Raw genomic sequence first — 20,163 nt, 5'->3', positions numbered from 1 at the left:
TTTGTTCTGACAAATTAGAATGTATGTCCTTCCCAGCGTGAACATTATCCACCTGCACAGAACGACACACACGCGCACGCACACTTACGCACACACCACCATGGACCCTATACTGTAACAGTCACAATGTTATTGTAGCTAAACTAGCTATGCCTCAGGATTTCACTTAACCATCTGAACCCTCCCGCCCCTATTCTGTCATAATAGGCGAACATTCTGTGAAAACGCATGTAGATTGACTATATTCCGTGACAGATCGGCTATTTTAGAAAAATAATTTGGGGGGCCAACTGTAGACGCCTGGGGGGGATCCTGGTCAATACTGTATGGTTTAAGTGACTAAAGCCACCAGCCTGCTTTTTAAGGCTCCTAATTTGCCTCATTATGGCAAAGCCTGAAGCTGCCATGGCTATACTCTCTCAGTATCAGGTAACGAAACCCTGTCTAGCACAGCATGAACAAATAAAGACTATCTCGTTTTCAAGGCGCCCGAAGCCATTGATTCTTTAGTTCTGCTCCATTAAAGACAGCAGGGCGGGGAAACATGAGGTGGTCAAAGTAGGCTGGGACCAGATCTGCATGAGATCCACACATGTGCTGAAGGAAGGCTTCAGGTGTACATGTGATCGGTCCGCTGAGCACGTGATCGTCCCCCTGAGTGTTCATTTGAGTGTACAAATGGGTGCAGCAGCACCTATTGGTATCTTCTGAACCAGCAGCTCCAGGGACTGTCACAGTGGAGCATCTGTTGAGCCGTTATATAAGATTTAATGAGGCTGTGGTTTGGAGTCTGGCTTCTGACAGAACAGTGCTGTGCCGAGAGCTACGGGAGGAATGCCGAGGAACTGTACTGGCTGCCTGTCTGTCTGTTGACACGTTCACTTCATCTAGCTCTTTCTGTGTTGAACGCAACACACACAACACACACGTTTATAACATATTATAAGTGCTGGTCATAATGCATTATTATGCTCAGTGGAACAGCACATTATAACTATAATAACTTAGGTGGTTATAAAGGCACATAGAGAACTGCTGTAATGTCTGTGTCATAATGCATTATAACCAATCTGTATTAAATGGAATAATGTCTTATAAACATCAATAATATGCTATAGCAGGACTTTGAGACCTTTAAGTAAAGTGGCAACATTCTTTAATGGTTATTAGCAGTTGTATAATTGTATAATACCCGTTGGGCAACCACACTAATAAGGACACTGTAAAGGCCACTATCAAAATCTGTGGTCCGGATACAGAGACCTGGGATGCCGTCTTCTCCAACTGGCGTATCTTGGTCAAACAAGGTGGAGCAGAGTTCCAGAAGCCTAACTGAAACTACAGCTCTGCGAGAGCTCCTCCCGTTCCTCCAGCCAGGCCACAACCATTACCTGACCTCGTCGCAGTTGGTCATTGTGTGCGAGGATCGGTCTCATCATATAGCAACTGTCGTGGAATTCTGGATCAATCAGCAATCGATGAGGCAAATAGGAGTCGAGGCAATATTCTAGGTGGTGATGGTTATGCTTATGTAACATCATGGGGACAAATACAACACTCATTCGGTGGTATGGTAATTCTGCCAAAAGCGCAGGGCAAAAATCATAGATATACTATGGCTGCTCCAAGGACAACTGAATCATAACAAGATAGGCTGCTGTAACATAAACAATGGCTATATGCTACATGCTCTCTCTCTTACTGTACAAAGTGCTCACTTTTATCACTTCTTCCTCTGCTGTCCTGTCCTCCCCACCCATCTCTGTTCTCTCATGTTGACAGATTAGTCCTGTTGAAAGTCCTGTTGAGGACAGTGTGGTCCATAGAGAGGGACTAATAACGCCATGTCTGATCCATGGGGTTCTGTCATCGCTGGATGTCACAGGAGGAGACCCCCAACTCCACATGTCTAAGATAGTGACTGGTAAAAGCACATGAGTAGCTGACAGTGTGAGAGAATCCATGACAAAGTCAAAGAAAGACCCAGAAGGTGTTGACAATTCTAAGAAAAAACACTGGGATGAATGATGCATAACATTTTTTGTTAATGGTGTGACTCCAAATGAAAAATGAAAAACAATTCAAAATCCACTGTATAGTTCCACATTTATCAATTCAGAGGGCTGGGATTTTCCTGATTAAAAAAAGAAAACTACTACTGCCACAGAGATCACAAGATACAATTGGTTTCCCTGCTGTTTTATTGGTATGTGGTGCAAAATAACAGGAAATAACAAAATAAAAAATAATGACTGAAAGCTTTCTTGGTCAACATATAAACACATGACGGGGGCTTTCAGATCTCAAGAACGTGTGAAATGTGACATACTTTTGCAGGAAGAGGCTGTAAGTGACGTGTGCCGGTGTAGGATCATGCCCCTCACTGTGGTGGTGCATGCTTATGTCGGTGTGCTGAAAGTGTGTGGGCAGGAATCACGCATGTTCATTGTTTACATCTGCGGTCGATCACGTACAGGAATAACTCACACCAGTGTGTGGTAAGCTGCCGAATGAGGTTCCACACACAAACCCCTCCATCCCCCCCAAAAAAACAAATGCCAGCTGGTCCCTTATAGACACCCACAGTCTCACTACTCTCCTCATTTACACCTCCATAAAAACAGAGCAGGGAGTGAGAGTGAGAACAGAACATGCAGGGAGGTGCCAAGTGAGGACAGTATGGGAGCCATCTGGGGGCATACAAGATATTCATAAACAAACCTGTACACAATCAGGGGTTGATCCTGGAAATACTGAAGGACTCATGGCTGAATTACTGAACCACCAACATTGTTCAAGTATATAATTACTTTCCATTCTGGACTGTTTAGGATCTGGACAGCTGAACTGGCATGAATCTATAACAATTAAAATAACTTAAACCCTATTATACGTCATTGACCCAGGTCTCCCAGGGGTTTGTACTTGGTCCAATCCTTTTTTCCCTCAACACCATATCTCTTCACCCAAATATCCTGGCTGATATTTTCACTGAATGTTTGAATAGAGACAGAATAGAGACAATCACCAGAGCTTGCAAAAAACAAAAATTCACCTGAACATGATTCTATTTATACAAGTAAGACGCGCGAACGCGGGAAGCGAACGCAGCTCGTAAATTGCAATAACAACAATTAGAATAAATTACGTCGTTTTTTAAGGGTTTTTTAAGTTCTAAGTATTATTTTATTTTTTAAGTGTTTTTTTAAGATTTATTTTTAAGTTTAAATTTTTTTTTTAGTGTGTGTATGTGTGCGTGCGTGTGTGTGTGTGTGTGTTTTTTTTTTTTAAGTTTTTTTTTAAAGTTTTTTTTAAGTTAAGCTTTGTGTGTATGTGTGTATGTGTGTGTGTGTGTGTGTGTGTGTGTGTGTGTGTGTGTGTGTGTGTGTGTGTGTGCGTGTGTGTGTGTGCGTGTGTGTGTTTTTTTGTGTGTGATACAGCTGCGCCCTCTGGTGGCGGGCGGGTGGTGTTACAGCGTGACACACACAGACAGACAGACAGACACACACACAGACATGTTCTGCTAGGTCTCTGCATGATTGTTCAACTTTGACTAGATATTGATCCCAAGAAATGTTCATGATAATCAATATCTCATATAATCCCTCAAGTGTCTTTTCAAGACTCCTGGAATGTTATTTTTAATTTGTTTGAGTTAAAAGCTATATTTTAGTTGTGTCCCCCTGTTTACGTCCAGTGCACCACATAGCTAGCAATGGCAAACTTTTTTTTGTCAACCATGTTACTGACAATCCTGTTGTCAGCCCTGATACACTGACACACCCTGATACACCGCGTAAACAGCGCCTCAAACTGTGACTCCGCCCACCACCGGGGGAAGTTGTGATTTGCGCTCGTTCACTGCAATGCAATTTGCGGCATTTTCAAAACAATATTGAGCAGAGTAGCGATTATCAAACGTATTTGCAATGCCATACGTTGAAAGATCTGTTGCCCGTGGACAAGGCACGCTACCTCCGCAAGTTAGATAGCATCGGCATAGATGTTTGTCCGTATGTGATTAAGGATTGGACCAAGTTGCATTGGCAGCCATAGAAAATTCTTACCCCAGGCTAAAACCGGATGTGACGTTTTTGGGCGTTCCTGTCTTATGTGGTGTCAGTGTATACTAAGGAGTAACAGGGCTGACAATCCTATGTTAAGTCAACCATGTTACTGTCAACCCTGTTACTATCCTGGTGTCAACCCTGTTACTGAGATGTCAACCCTGTTACTGTTATAACTTGTATTCTAATATAATTTAATACATTAAAAAGCAAATGTAAAATCAATTCATCTCATATGTTAATTCAAAGTGACCAGTTATCCACACAATTTTTTGTAATATAAAACATTTTGTTTTGACAACTTTTTCTTAAAAGATAAGGTGCTGTAGGGTTATTAATTGCAAAAATGCAGGTTGATCTGCGTGAAAACAGTAAAACTCATCAATATTTTCACTTGACAAATACACTGGGTGTAACAAGAGGAATTAATCTTTCATATAGTATGACATTTGTTCAAAATATGTTTTTAAAACATTTTCAAAAAGTAATTTAAATGTTGGTAACAGGGTTGACAAAATGCACATGCATGCTCATTAAATGTGTGAAAAGAAAATACAAAAAATAAAATAGCCTGAGATGGCACGCCTCATGTTTCTGATAGGTACCAATCTACTGCTTTAAAATTTGTATTTTTAAAATCAAACACTGAAAATGGAAAATGGCACGTTTTCGTAGAATGACCCATATGGAGGCTGTGGCTACTGTAAGACAGGCCCGTGATTGTCAGGTAGGGCAAAACGGGGCCCTTGCCAAGCTGCTACAACTGAGCGTGCAAGCGAGGACGTGAGTGAGTGTGGTTGTGTGACTGTGGAGCAGACATCAGGTCCTTTTGTTATTGTATGAGTGTATTGGAGGCGGAGGCTGCGCACTCCCTCACTCAACCGGTGACCCCCCCCCCACCCCCCCGGCCTCGATAACAGAAGACCCAAACAGACCCAGGTGATCTTTGGCAGATGCCAGCAAGGAAAAGAGGCCAGTTTTGGAGGCATTTCCTCTCAACGGCCCGTCCAGACATCACAACGACCTCTGTAGAGGAGGGCAGTGTGGCAGTGTGTGCTCGCAGACCCACACGTGCCACAGCGTTTTACAGCAGTTAGTAAATATGTGAGAGTGAGATATGACGAGCCCCTGCAGACAGCACTGACCCAGATCTGAAGACTGCAAGGCCTCATGTGCTGTACAGTACGTGTTGAAAAACTGTATGTGATGTTCATGGCGTTAGCAGGAAGTGAACTGTGAAGGACTGGGACTCTGCGAGCCTGGTAAACCACCTGGTCGTGGAATTCTATTTCATTTTAATCTTCATTCTCTCTGGACTAGGGTAACAAGATGCCAACACTGATTAGAATAATATATAATATTAATTTGGGGGTTTACTGTAAATATAAATTATCTGGAAATGTGTCATTGAAAAGTGCGATTCTCATAATTTTGTATCACTTTTCAGTGAACCCATTTTGTTTTCCTACCCCTCCTGCACATTATGAATACGCAAGTATTTTTGATCTGTACCATTCTGAACAAATCTATTTGTAAAATAAAATAGTCGGGACGATGCTAATTGGAAATGCAAGACCCACCCGGTTTATGCAATACCTGTTGTACCCGTTTGTGTGTCTTTGTCACTTTTATGCCCATATATGGAGTGACTAACTGCTTGCTTGCATAGCCGACTTAAGTCTAAGATGTACAGGTAGCCTCAAGAACTTCAAATGCGATTCTGTCCTCCAAAGAAGATTATACGAGCGATCTCCCACCATAGAACACATAACAGACAACCATGAACACGGCACGTTCCCCCTGGACTCAATATTCAGACTCAATATCCAGTTATCAGTAGTTATAAAAATCACACCCGTGTGAAATGAGGGGCGCTCTTGTTATCGTACATCAATTTATGTTATTATCATTTAACCATGATACAATGTTTTGAAAAAAACATTCAATATATTTATATTATATAAATTATATTTAAAGTATATTTACATGTCATCGTACTCTTGCTCGTATACATATAACATAACATAAGTATTTAACGGAATTATCAGCTCTTATCATCATACATCATCATGCATCATCTCATACTGGCCATTGGCCAATCAGAATGCCTGTTGCCTGTGATTAGTTAGCTGATTTGCTCGCTTACATATGACGTAAATTTTCCCTTCAACGTCAATGGCGTTTAATGTTTTGATGTTTAATTGACGTCATATTTAGTGGAATTCTGACGTAATTTCTCCGTTCAACATCAATGGCAAAACCTGAGACGGGCAGGGACAACATTTTGTGGACATTTGACTGGAATTCTCTTACCGTGGTCAATGGCAAATCTTGAGACATGTGGGGCCAAAAGCTGTTTATAGAAGGGGCTAGCCCCCCTTAATAACAATAAAGATCATAATGTGTAAGCTGATGATGGCATCATCCCTATAACATTGGCTGCAATTGCAATAACATGTACTCAAACAAAAATCACACCCGTGTGAAGTGAGGGGCGCTCTTATCTTCGTACATCATCATACATGATCTCATTCCGGCCAATCAGAATTTGAGTCCTCACCTTCGTCTTCAATGTTTGTGTTACGCAATGTTTGTGTTTACACAAACACTCAAAATTGTCCATTCATTCAATTCATTCATCCAAGCTGGACATAGGAGGGGCCCCTCACAAATTGTCATCAGCCTCATAAATACATGAGTGCACCCAGTTACAGATTAAAAGGAAACCTTTCTGTGCCTGTCTCCTCTGACTATTTTCCTTTCTCTCAGTTTCACAGGGATCTCAAAGATGTGGTTGAAATAACTAAATAAATGCAACAACACATAGCAATGGCCACCAACCACCAACCTTCACAAACAGGAGGCATGCTGACATAATGCTATAAATATTTAATTTGTGAAACCACTGACTAAATGTATACGTATTTGGCCAAGCACGCAGGGAGTTCCTCTACGTGTCCCTAGTGGCTTTCTAAAATCTATCAATAATAACATAACCAAAAGGGGTGGGGGGGGGGGGGGGGGGGGGCACAAAGTACTGATAAAGTAAATTAAAACATCATTCATAACTTCTTGTACAGTTGGATATTGCTATAGTGAATGAATGAATCAATGAATAAATATTTCATTTCCGTCCCACATGGGATTATCAGGAATTACCAGTACCCAGCCAAGGTAACTCATAGTAAAACCTGATTTTGAACAAGACACATACAGTATACATTCATATGTAATGTGTGGTTGTCATAAAATCCTAAGCCACATCTGGACATATACTGTATCACAGCACACCAGCGTGCCTCGAACCACTGCTCAAGTGTGCCTTGTCATGTGTTATTATTTAATGCTGGTTGATTTGGGGCGAGAGATTACATCACAAAGAGGTCCACACACACAACCTGTCTAAGTGAGAGTACACTGTATAGTGTATTACACTAACACTCTTTATTCTTTAACAATCTGGTAACACTTAGCTGATGATTTAACCAGGAGTGGGAGTTGGAGAGCCCTGGCGTCTCTTAGCAAAGGTTAATTTTAATTACATTAAACTTGTGCTCCCTGCCTGGGTCCGAGCTGCTCCCCCAGTCTGTACCCAGGCCAGTAGCATGTCAAACCTGACCTTCTTGTTCAATATTGTTTTTGGAGGGGATGGTTCACTTGGCTGAGACACACTCCTATGCAAGCCCATCCGAGCTCCCTCTTCTGAACCATTCTGAATGCCCCAACCCCCCCCCCCCCCCCCCCCCCCCCCCCCCAGAAATATCTGGCCCCCTCTAATACTTGGCCTAGTCGGAATGCTGGCGTGTCACGATGCAACACGAGGCAAGGAGTCGCCACGTTTGACAGTGGCTCAACTTGTTCACAGGCACTCTGACCTCGCAGACAGCTCGTGAGGTCCTCCTGTTATATGCAGGACGGCCGAGCACCGACGTGTACGGTAGGAACACCTAGCATACCGTACGTACAACATGCTGCACATGAAATGGGCCAAATCAAAGAGTTGATTCAACTGCATTGCTCTCCTACAAAGATGCTGTTGATGCGTTGTCGGGGGCCCAGACCATTGGCAAATGGAAGCAGGGGTTTGGCCTGAAGAGAGCTGAGCTCTGTTTCTCCAATTTCTTTGACTTATACATTCATATTTTACTGTAGGGCTTTCCAGGTGCTGGGGTAAAATATATATATATGTGTTCTTTCAGAGGCATCCAAAAGAGAAAGTGAAAGGTCTCTGTGTTCAGATTACATTACCGAGTCACTGTATCGTTGGACTTACTGTGGAAAACGCAGTCGCTCCATCAAAATAATTGCCTGCAATGCATGACTACTTTCCCACAACCCTATTGGATAATGTTGTTTTTTTTCTTATTTTTTTCCTTTTTTCTTTTTTTACTTTCGGTGAATTAGATCAAAAAAAATACTGATCCAACACATAGGAGGAGTATAGGAGACCCTGTGATGACATAGAAGCTTCTTGGCTACATCCATGCTTTGGCACTTTATACTTTGTTCTCATCATATTTGAATGGACTTGAGACGGTGTTGGAGGGCACAGTGTTTCATAATCCATTCCATCTTGTTTTATGCGTTAAACATAGGATCATTTCAGTTCAGGTCACAAAGAAGATCATACTTTCCCTCACACAGCTGCTGCCTTTATGGGCAGGGATTCTGCTGCGTTTTCAGCCAAGGAGCAAAGTGTGAGAAGTTCCCCTCCTGGGATACTAATGCAAATTTCTTTCATTTCGGAAGCTATTTTGGGCATTGACCCAATCAATTGACTGATCCAGTCATTTTGAGTTTGCATAGGACTTACCTACAGTATATCCATTATCCACTGAGCAATTATTCATGGAAATTAGACTGAATATGAACCATAGTGACATTTGTGTGAAGATGTATTTGTCTGTCCACTGTAACACATAGGATAGAAAATCATGATTGGGAAATCATGGTGATATTACAAGTAATATGATTGAAAAACTAAAAGATATCTAATCTGTTATGTGTCACTCACAGTATAGCTGACCTGCGCCTTAAGAAACACCTGCTTAAATCCTCAGCTGGATGGAAGCGTATGCCGTATAGCATAGCAATGACATGACAATGCGTTAATCTGCTTACAACACAAAGGATCCTGGCTCTTCGTAGCACCCAGGATCCACCCCTGTACTACCTTTGTTGTCCGACCTAAACCTTCAAACACAGTCCATGGCACAGCTCTCGCCGGGTAGCGTGGCACCGGAAGGAGTGAATATCAGCCAGGGCCTGCAACCCGTGTCTCAGCAACACATTAGACGGCCGTCTCTCATCCGCTGACTACCTCACGTGTCAACAGGGATCAGTCTCCTCGCTTCCAGGAGTTGCTGATGAACACATGGCCTGACACTCACGGGTTGAGGCCATGCCTGAATGCCAGAGGGGGAGAGAACTGAAGGGACATATGTGCAAATGAAGGGCATAGAGAGGGGACAAGAAGGGTTTACCTACTGTGTAACAGAACAGGTAGCAGACATTTGGTCTCATACATTTGTAGTCAATGAACAATATCACTAAGGGGGCGATTGTGAGGAAAGTTTAGTTTATGTTGTTGTACAGTATGTTTGTGTAAACGTTAGGCCTTAGATGTGCCTATGCGGGTATGATTGAAATTCCATGTTAAAGTTCATATGTGGTGGTGAGGCATTCGCTTATTCAAGCTTCCCATCTTAAACCATTGCTTTTCAGCAAGCTGATCAGGGCTGTTTCGGTTTAGTGTGCTCCTCTGACAAAAATATTACAAGCATCTGTAATATCTCTGTTGAACAACTAAACAATACCACTTTTAAAATAATTTGGTATTGAAAAAGGCTGCCTCCTGTAAGCATTTAAATCCTCACACACAAAGATTGAAGTGATATTTCAACATCTCTTTTAGGCATGGTGATGGACAGATGGAACAATTCACCACGGTTTTCAAAGACCCACGTGTGGCATTAAGTATGACCTTGTGCACTGAGATACAAGTTCTGTGTCGGAATGTAGAAATAAGTCCTTTGTCCTTACAGCTTCACTAAAAGACAACATTCCTAACGCAGGCATCAAAAGGAATTCTACATCAATCGACTTCTCATCAGGAAAGAACATGCCAGTCATTCTTTCATAACCTGGACATGCTGGCCATCCTAGTTATGTTTTGTGCAAGCAGTGCCACTATCACGTGAACAATTACCATGATTGCAAGCCCTGACTTAGCTTGATTTCCCTGCTCCCCTCAAAGGAGCCGTATCGGCAGGAGAAAACGTATACATCGCTAAAGCAGAACAAAGCAATCAAACAAAACACTATTTTCTCTCCTACTCTATCTCATTTGCCAGGTTCCTGCTGGGGGTGACAGTCCATGTGCACCGCAAGACGACCGTCATACCACCTACTCCCCAAAGACTTCAGGGTCAAACCCCCCCCCATTTCTTTAATTAATTCATGTCAATACAATACCTTAAACTTTCTCATGGTGAGTTTCTTCCGACTAGTAAAAGTAGTAACGTGGTCATTAAAATGTCAGTAACTATAACGCGTTCTGAGAAAAGGTAACTAGTTACGTTACACCGCAAAGAATAGTTGTGTTACAGTAGTCCCAGGAACACACACAGTACAACCAACTTATTTTGACTGTCAACTTCTCTTCAGAAATGTGAGTGCTGCCTTAATTACGAGTGACATTCCCTAGCCTTTGGACAAAGGGGTGATGAAATGGAATGTGTCTCTGATCTCCGTCTACTTTTTCCAGACAACACTCAATATCTCAATCCATTAACATAATCTGTCACTGACAGGAAGTTCGTTAATGACGTCCAGAACACAAAACGCAGGATATAGCTCTGAAAACAAATCACTTCAAGACCAATTTCTGACACCAACCACAGACCATGCCCCTGCAACCCCTGGAACCCCCGGAACCATTGTCTGGGGATTGAACCGCAGAAAAGGCGAAAATGACCAAGATCTGTTCAGACATCTGCGCCCCTTTGTTTTCAACCAACACTGGAATGCAGCTGTTACAGAGCTTTCTTTTTCTGTGTGTTGGGGAATAACAGACAGCAAACGCTGGTGCTTGGCAGATGCTGAGCCACTGACACGCAGTGGACAGCTGGAACCGAGATGAAAGCACATGGCATTGCCCGGTTGGAGCACAAATGTTGACATTTGTCCACTTTGTGAAATTAATTCTAAATAAGACTGTCCAGTTTCCAGTATATGACTCATCATCAGTGCAGAGGATTTTTTTTCAAGAATGTCCTCTCCCTTCTCTCCTCCAGGAGGAGAGGAAGAGTGAGACAGACAGACAGACAGACAGACAGACAGACAGACAGACAGACAGACAGACAGACAGACACATACCCTCATGCAAGTATGCATGCACGCACGCACCCACGCACCCACACAGGGTTGAGAGATGGGTACCAGACTAGACGTGAGCTGTTAGTGCAGCACAGTATCAGCCTGTTCCGTGCATGCACATATCACAAAGATACTCTTATGCAGCCCGTAGCGGTGGGGCTCAGGGGACGGGGAGAGGCCAGACAGCAGACATGCCATGAACCCGCTGATCCAGACGCGGAGGAAGACTCCTGCCAACGTGCCACTTACATCCAAGAGTGTTACAGGAAAACGATAAAGGAAAAAAGGGAAAGGGGTTATAGCACAGCTCTTTTGGTAAGTTGTTTCAAACAACTAATTTTGCGCTTGATATGTAAATCCAAATTCACAGGGTTTCTACTTGTTGACGACACACACATTCAGACGCCATGGAGGAAGAAACCATGTAAGGCACCAACCCGAGAGCAGTTATGGGTTTGGTGTGTCTTGCTCAAGGACACTTCGACATAAAGCCATGGGTAGCCATGCAGGGATCAACCTGGGAACCTTCTCATAACCACCTGAACTCTTCCAGGTTTAGCCAGTGTCCTGGATGATCCGGATCGCATTGAAAATTGAATTCCGAAGGAGACGTTTCCCCGACGTTACGGATGAATCCTCACAGAAGCCCTGGAGGAGAGGGGCAGCAACTCAGGAATGTCCTGGGACATCTTATCTGATGGGCTCTCGTCTATACTGTAGTACTATACTGGCTGGTAAATTGACCCCAGCTAGCCGTAGTTCAGGGATATGATGTGCCCCTTGAGGCCCTCTGAGACACCCAGGCCCCAAGGCTTGTGGCCCCAGCGTCATAGCTTTTTTGATGACTATCTCGGGACGTCTAGAAACGTAATGATTCACACAGCATTCCCACCTGTCCATGTGAACCCTGTCTGCTGGGAAGGCTTTCAGGAGTGCAGGAGTGCTAGATGCAGCCCTGCTGGAAAGTCAGCCGTAAAGCCTGTCAGCAGATATTAGCCTACATGCTAATGAATTATCCTTGCTGTGCATTTAATTGGTGCAGCTAAGTAAGAAAGGACCGCAGCTATGTTATTGATTGCAGGTCATTTAAACCAGTTTGGGGCATTCACCAAATAGAAAGCACATTTACTGAACATAAGCCGTTGGGAAAACAACTAAACTGAAGATGGCATTTTTCATATGGCCAATATTCCTTAGGGATACAGTGGACACAGATAAGATAAGCTTGGCTCTACACAGGTTCTACATGTTTTTCATTTGTACACTTTCTGAGCAGTTTACAATTCCTTATGTAGAACCTTATACACTGACACCACGCTAGACAGGAACGCCCAACAACGTCACATCCGGTTTTAGCCTGGGGTAAGAATTTTCTATGGCTGCCAATGCAACTTGGTCCAATCCTTAATCACATACGGACAAACATCTATGCCGATGCTATCTAACTTGCGGAGGTAGCGTGCCTTGTCCACGGGCAACAGATCTTTCAACGTATGGCATTGCAAATACGTTTGATAATCGCTACTCTGCTCAATATTGTTTTGAAAATGCCGCAAATTGCATTGCAGTGAACGAGCGCAAATCACAACTTCCCCCGGGGGTGGGCGGAGTCACAGTTTGAGGCGCTGATTGATTGATTGATTGATTGAAAATTGTATTAACAGTTTGCAGAATTACAGTAGATTTCAAGCACAAACTCAATACAAAGGCTGTTAACTGTGAGTGGACGACCCAATTAAGCATTACACTTGTTTACAACAGGGTCCACCATGTTCAATTCATCAAAACATTTAGAGACGTACAAATAGACACTTCTATATAGACAAAGAACAGTACAGGAATTCATCATAATGGAGGTAAAAAGGGAAAAGAAACATATACAGTGAGGGGAAAAGGGGGGGGGGGATTCAGATTTTACGGGGGCCAGATTACGCGCCGTGGTGTCAGTGTATATCCTTCTCAGGAGTTTACAATGTAGATCCTTACTGTACGTTATAGTAGGTACTTGTAGAAAAGATATATATCCAAAACATTACCAATAATATTCTTTTAATGCACATGTTCCGCTCAGGAAAGAGTTGTTAAAGGATCACTTCATGATAAAACGCCACAATTTTTTTCTACTCGGTCTGTGTCTCATGGGAGAGCTGTGGGCAGTTCAGAAACCCGTCCACAAAGCGAATAGAAACTGCAGGCTTTCTATTCCTGAAAATGCGATAATGGAAGCCATCTTTTTCACCATAATGAAAATCCAAATATCTTTTGAAAAGAAATCTTGTTTCAAAAAAAAAATCTGGCTAATGATGATGTCACTGGTGGACGGGTTTCTGAAGTGCCCAGAGCCCTCCCACATGAGACACAGACTGAGTAGAAAAAAAACTGTGGTATTTTATCATGAACATTAGTGAGGACCAATTATATGATAATAAGTTGAAAAGTGGTGAAGTGGTCCTTTAAGCAACTAGTACTAGCAGAAAACACATTTCATTTGATCGCTCAACATTTCACACAGCAGCGTCTCTTTCCTATTTTGTTTGGACACTGGTGTAAAACCAAACTGATGCTGCTTGTAAAAATGTTTTCCCAGCACTGGGGGAAAGGTAAACAACAAAAAGTTATCAGAGGAAAACCCCCCACGCAGTGTCTCTATATAGTTTGTCATGTCCTCTACCTGAACCATGAAGGCATAAATACATTTATAAAAACTAATTTTGATAATGGCAGCAATAGAAATAAAATGGAAATTGTGAACCCCTTTTTTCATACACTGCAGTGAACCTGCTCCAAGCCTGGAGAAAGAACAGAGGTGAGATGTATCCAGTAACCAAAGAAATACTGAAAAAACCTCTGGAAACATCTGGGTCTTCAAGTAAATACATTTCTAACCATTCTTTCACCTCTTTGTGTGTTATTACAATTTCTACAAAGATATCTCAAAAATGAATTCCCTTTGAGTTTGAAATCAGCAAGAGTGATCTGAGCAGGTAAATGCAATCGACATAGACTTCCTTTCTGTTTAACATAGGAAAACACATGCATGGAGGGGATAATTAGTAGGATGTTCAAAAGCAAAACAGCAAAACAGCGGTTGAGGTGACCAAAAAGCAAAAAGCCATTTGACTGATTCCCAGCTGAAGCGTTTCTCGCTCAAGGAGAGTTAACCCTCCCTGACAAAGACACCATTCTGTGAGTGCAGGGAGGGGAACAGCAACACCGAAGGAAAGGTATGAGACATCTGAACAGAAAAGAAAAAAAACTGTCTCCACGGCATTTCCTTTGGCTTAAAATCGCTCGTAGAGGGGGCACGGCACTCTTCCTCGGGTCCCCTCCTCTTCCTCACTCTCGCTCCCCGGGAATCATACCCAAAACGGAAGAGGAAGTGGGCACTGTGCACTGGTAGATGGTTTATTTTGCCTCTGAACCAAGCCCAGTGGAAAAACATTCCAGGGGGGGGGGGGGGTTAAGACTGACTGTTAAAGGGATGCCAAGCCATGTGTATGGGGAGGTGTTGAAGACAGAAAACGAGTATGTTTACCGTTAGTGGCACATATCAGGATGTCCAGGAGGAGTGCACGGACACAGGGCAGTGAGCCAGGGCGGGCAGCGACCACGAGTGCTCTCTGTCTCAAACAGATAGGTGTGTGTTTGGCAGGAAATGGAGAGGGAGGGAGAGAGAGGAGGAGGGGGTGGGTATCCCTCAATCATGAAAGGTGCTTCATAATTTGGTAAACCTAGAAGCCTGGCCGCTTTCCCCCACATCGCTTATTTTCTCATCCCGAGGCCCTTAATGATGAAACGGGCAGAGGGCAAACATGACGTCCGTACAGACATCCCTTTATGAGGCTGATGCACACCTGCAGGGGAGCCGCACTGTCCGTCAGGGGGAAGGAGAGAGACCGCGGGGTCAACAGCTTGCTACAGTGGACCTGTATTCCCCAGACTGCAGCACATAGGGCCAACTATGTAATGTATAGGGTTAGTTGCCACTCAGTTGCTGGAGAACACTCAACCAGTTCATGAGGGGAATTTGTTAAATAGCTAGAGAATAAGTAAATAAAAATAACACCAATGATTGATTGATTGATTGATTGATTAACAGTACAGAATTACAGTACATTTCAAGTACAACTCAATATAAAACTGTTAACTGTGAGTGGACGACACCATAAAGCATTACACTTGTTTACAATAGGGCCCACCATTTTCAATTCATCAAAACATTTAGAGAAGTACGAATATACACTTCTATATAGTCAAAACAGGAAATCATCTTTGAGGAGGTAAAAAGGGAAAAGAAACATATACAGTGAGGGGGATAAGGGGTGGGTGGGGGATTCAGATTTTACGGGAGCCAGTTTCAAATTGCAGACGCCCGTAGGTGCCCTTTGAGAGCAGTTTTGAAGGAGTCAAGGGATTTGCATGTCTTAATGACTGTTGGTAGGGCGTTCCACATTTTGGTGGCATAGGAGCGAAATTAATTTAGTCCATTGTTTGTGCCGAAATGGACTGCCAATACAAGTTGTTATTTTCAGTAATTTGGCCAAATGAAGATCCTCCCTGAGTGTCAGAAAATCTTTCATCAGCGAAGAGACAGATCTGTCTTTCTTCCCAGAATTAGACACTAGAGATCAATGCATCTCCATCTGCTGAGCAATGTCAAAAGAACAAATATGAGAGAATCATGACTTATTTGAACTGACAATGCCCCACTTCCAACACTTATGCCAGCGATTTTGAATGTCTACAAATCATATTTATGTTGTTGTTGGTGGATGGTCAGAAAGAAAAATAAATCGGTCTAAACATACATAAATTGCACAAATATTTTAAAGAAGGTAGTACTTCAATCTGAATTTACTAACTCAAACTGGGATTTCATAAAGGGTTGAAGTTAGTACTATGAGTGATGATCTATCACAGCAATGCCTATTGATCATGTCAATTTACTCTCATCTATTCACCTCTGCTATATTTATTTTTGAATCGACACACAATACAGTGCTGATGTACCTTTTGTAACTTTGCATGTATTTTGCACTCATACATATCTATTCAAATATATTTTAATTTAGGCAAATGTGTCATACATCTTTTCTTTTTTTCCACAATGATACAAAAAACAAAGACAGGATAACAACAAAAGCAAAAAACAAAACAAAAACAAAAACACCCCACCCACCCTACAGTACAAGTTCCATATTTACATTTGCATGAATTAAAACATGATACAACATCCAATTTAGTTACCATGGGCACAATGATGGTAATAAAGACATAAAGGAACCCCATATCTTCTCAAATGTTGCTGGATTCCTCCTTACATTGTATACAATCTTTTCAGGAATACAATAGGAAGTTAACTCATTCAACCCATGTCTCTGAGAGAATATGTTTCATGCAGTTCATGATATATTGTATATTTGTTAACAATTGAATTGAGTTGATTTGTGACTATCCTATATTAAAATTGGTTTAAGGAAGGGTGGGCAGGCATCTGCATGCCGTCCCACTCATGTCACCATGACTCAGCCATAACCATATAAGGAGTTCCCAATGCACCTACGCCCAAATATGGAGTGTGCATATCAGTCGGATCGGTGGTGCGAAGTGTGAAGTAGGTGTGAGGGCATGTGGCAGGCTGAACCTCTAGTAAAGGTAAAAGTCTGCATACCCCTCAACGTGTCACAGCATGTGACTGTCTCTTCAAGGCTGCATCAATAGTACTGCTGTTACATTATCATCTTTTACCCATTTTCCTGACAGGAAAAGTACTTAAGACAATAGCTTCAGCATGGTGCAGCTGTGAACACAGAACGTATCCCTTATCTATGAATTTAGCCCTTGCTTTCATGGTGGTGAAATATAAATAAAAAGCTGGCCAACAAGTGATTGCTACCCCTAAAAGAAAAAGGCAAAGGGAGTTAAGAGGAGAAGACAGGAAGGGAGAAAGTAGAGAAAGGAAAAATACGACGCTCAATGGAGACGACTGGCAGTGTCTCTAAACGTAGCAGACAGTAAAAGACATCGCAACCAATAAAAACGCCAATGGGATACTGGGAATTTTGTCGGCGTGATAATGGCTGGAGGAGACACAAGAAGGAATAAGTCTTGTCGAATGGCTCTGTTTGTGTCAGGCAAAGGTTTGTTTACAACAGTGTGACATCACATGAAGCTTACACAACACTGAATAATAGCTTCCCAGCCGGAGGTATATGCAGCCAGGGTTTGATTTTCTCAGGGCATGATGGGGATCAATATGCCTCTGCTTTTGATATACCCCGTTTCTAGTCAGACTCAAATACATGCATTTCATTGGGAAATGAAGACTGGTATGTTTGACCATTTCATTAAAATACATGTTAACCACTATTTGGGGAAAATCTTTCAAATGTGTTATCAAAATGTAAATAGCATGCAGATAGCATGCTTGTGGATCGGTTATTTTCCCCTTTTTGAGTGGTGTAAACCACTCCTACAACTGGCTTTGTTAGTCTGTCTGTCTGTTCTCAAAAAATGAGCACGGTTGCTATGGTCACCCAGTTCACACAGGTGTGATTTCATTACGTCAGACAATACGTCAGACCACAGCTGATCAGTCTATATAAGACCTTACACCACTCAGTTCACACGGGTGTGATTTTTTTACATTGTAAAAGTGGTTAAGAAAATGTTTTCCTGTTTTACATATCAAACCGTCAAAAACTCCACACATCTGTGTGGAAACTCAATTCATACTTTGCTTTTCCCAGTGCTGGATCCAAACCCAGGCAGACCGCCCACAGGTAACTTGTTTTCAATATCCAGGATGGAGAAAATACTGGAGATTCTGACCAGGTTCTGAAAGACACAGTCACCCATTTCTATCAAGCCATACCTGGCAGGGCCAAGTCTACTTAGGCTGGAACCGGAGGTCCGGACCTCCATTCGGATCACAGCTCTGACCATTGGATGTTGGCACCACACTGTAGGAACTGCCTGCACCGGATGTGGGCAACGAGTCAAGACTATGTAGCCAAAACACACTGCGTTGAGGTAGCATGAAGGGCGTGTTGGGTTAACAGAAAGTCCTCACAGGACACTTGACCGAGAGTTGGATACGACACTGAGCGATCTTAAAGGTCTAGTGAAATGAAAAATATGTTTTTCACACTTTTAGAGCATACCCATGGTCATCATATGGCCATACCTAACAATAGATGCCAAAACAATAGGACAATTTCTTTATATCTTTTATACTTTATATCAAAAGTCCATAAAAGTCCAATTTTAATTTCTTCCTTTGAATGAAAGCGTGCAGCGGCCCGGTCCCATTGCTGCACCATTTGCATGTTCCTCCAAACAAAGCTGTTTATTACTCATTTTAAACTTAATCAGAACGCTAAAATATGTATCTGAAAACATTATAGGTTAGAAATAAGGCTACTGCATTATTAGCTACAGGGATCAAACTAGAAAAATGTGCTTCTCTGAGCGAATATCTATCTATCTATCTGCCAGGCCTTAAAGGGATAGTTCACTTCTTTTTTTTGGTCGCATTCCTAAGCCAATAATTTGATGACCAGCAGTGGTTCCCTATGGAGACACAAAGGAGACTCTTTGTGTCTTCATAGGAAACCACTGCTGGTCATCATGTGGGTAAGTAATCAATAGAAAAAAAGTAATTTGGGGGGTGAACTATCACCAGACACCTCCACTTCATGTCAGGGTCTATTATCTAGCCTTGCGTTGCGATACGAATATACCACTGCGTTGCACGGGCAATCCCACACAGTCTAATCACCCTTTCAAGGTTTATTTCTCAAATATGGCCACACAGCCTATTTATAACTGTCTATTCACCTCTTCTTGCTGTGTAACAAATTATTTCTCTTGGTTTTTCTCTCTCTCTCTCTGTACACCCCTTCTCTGAATAGAGAATGTAATGATCTGCAATCTTGTGACAGAGGGGGAGTGGCTCACGTGTGAGAAAGGGCTGCTCTTGCGTGACTGCACAGGGAACCCCAGTTAACACCAGGAAGCCGGCAGTCTCCATCCCTACATCCACCCTTCTTTAACCTCGCCCCCAATCCCCCCTCCCTGCCTGTACCTCTAGCCCCCCCACCCCCTCACCCCCCAGTAAGGACATGACATGATGAATGATACATTAAGGACATGCCCAAATTGGGGATGAAAGGTTGAAAGAGTCTAATTATAACGAGGATAATGTGCCTGGGGATAGATTGAGAGTGGATAATGTGGCAGATACAAATAAAAGGGGTGTCATCTCAAGTGTGTGAAAAGGTGTGGATTTGTGGAAGGTTGTACTGTATTAAAGAATAATTTAATCCATGGTTTAAATGGTCTCTTCAGCTCACCTCAGTCCAGTTTAGTCAGTGCCATGCATTGAATCCATGGGGAAAATGCCATAATCGAGTTACACCAACGCCCAGTTTAGCCCTGTACATTATAGCATTTACTGTAGCATCACTCTGAGCACATTCATGGTAGCTTGGCCTTGAAAAGATGTCATCATTTAATATTCATGGTTTATATGTTTAAGTAATTTCAAGACCCTTGAAGTTACAAACCAAGTTTGTTGCACAGATTTTATGACTATGTCCCAGTATGGCTAGGGTCACCCAAACCCAACGCCGGCATAGAGAGATGTTTTTCAGCAGGAATCATACACTATCAGCTCTGTCTAATGCTACAGTACGTGGTTAAACTCTCTCTCACAGAC

This window comes from Electrona antarctica (genome assembly GCF_951216825.1).
Source record: "Electrona antarctica genome assembly, chromosome: 17".
Taxonomy (NCBI): domain Eukaryota; kingdom Metazoa; phylum Chordata; class Actinopteri; order Myctophiformes; family Myctophidae; genus Electrona; species Electrona antarctica.
The sequence above is the reverse complement of the archived record's forward strand: the minus strand, read 5'-3'. Positions refer to the sequence as shown.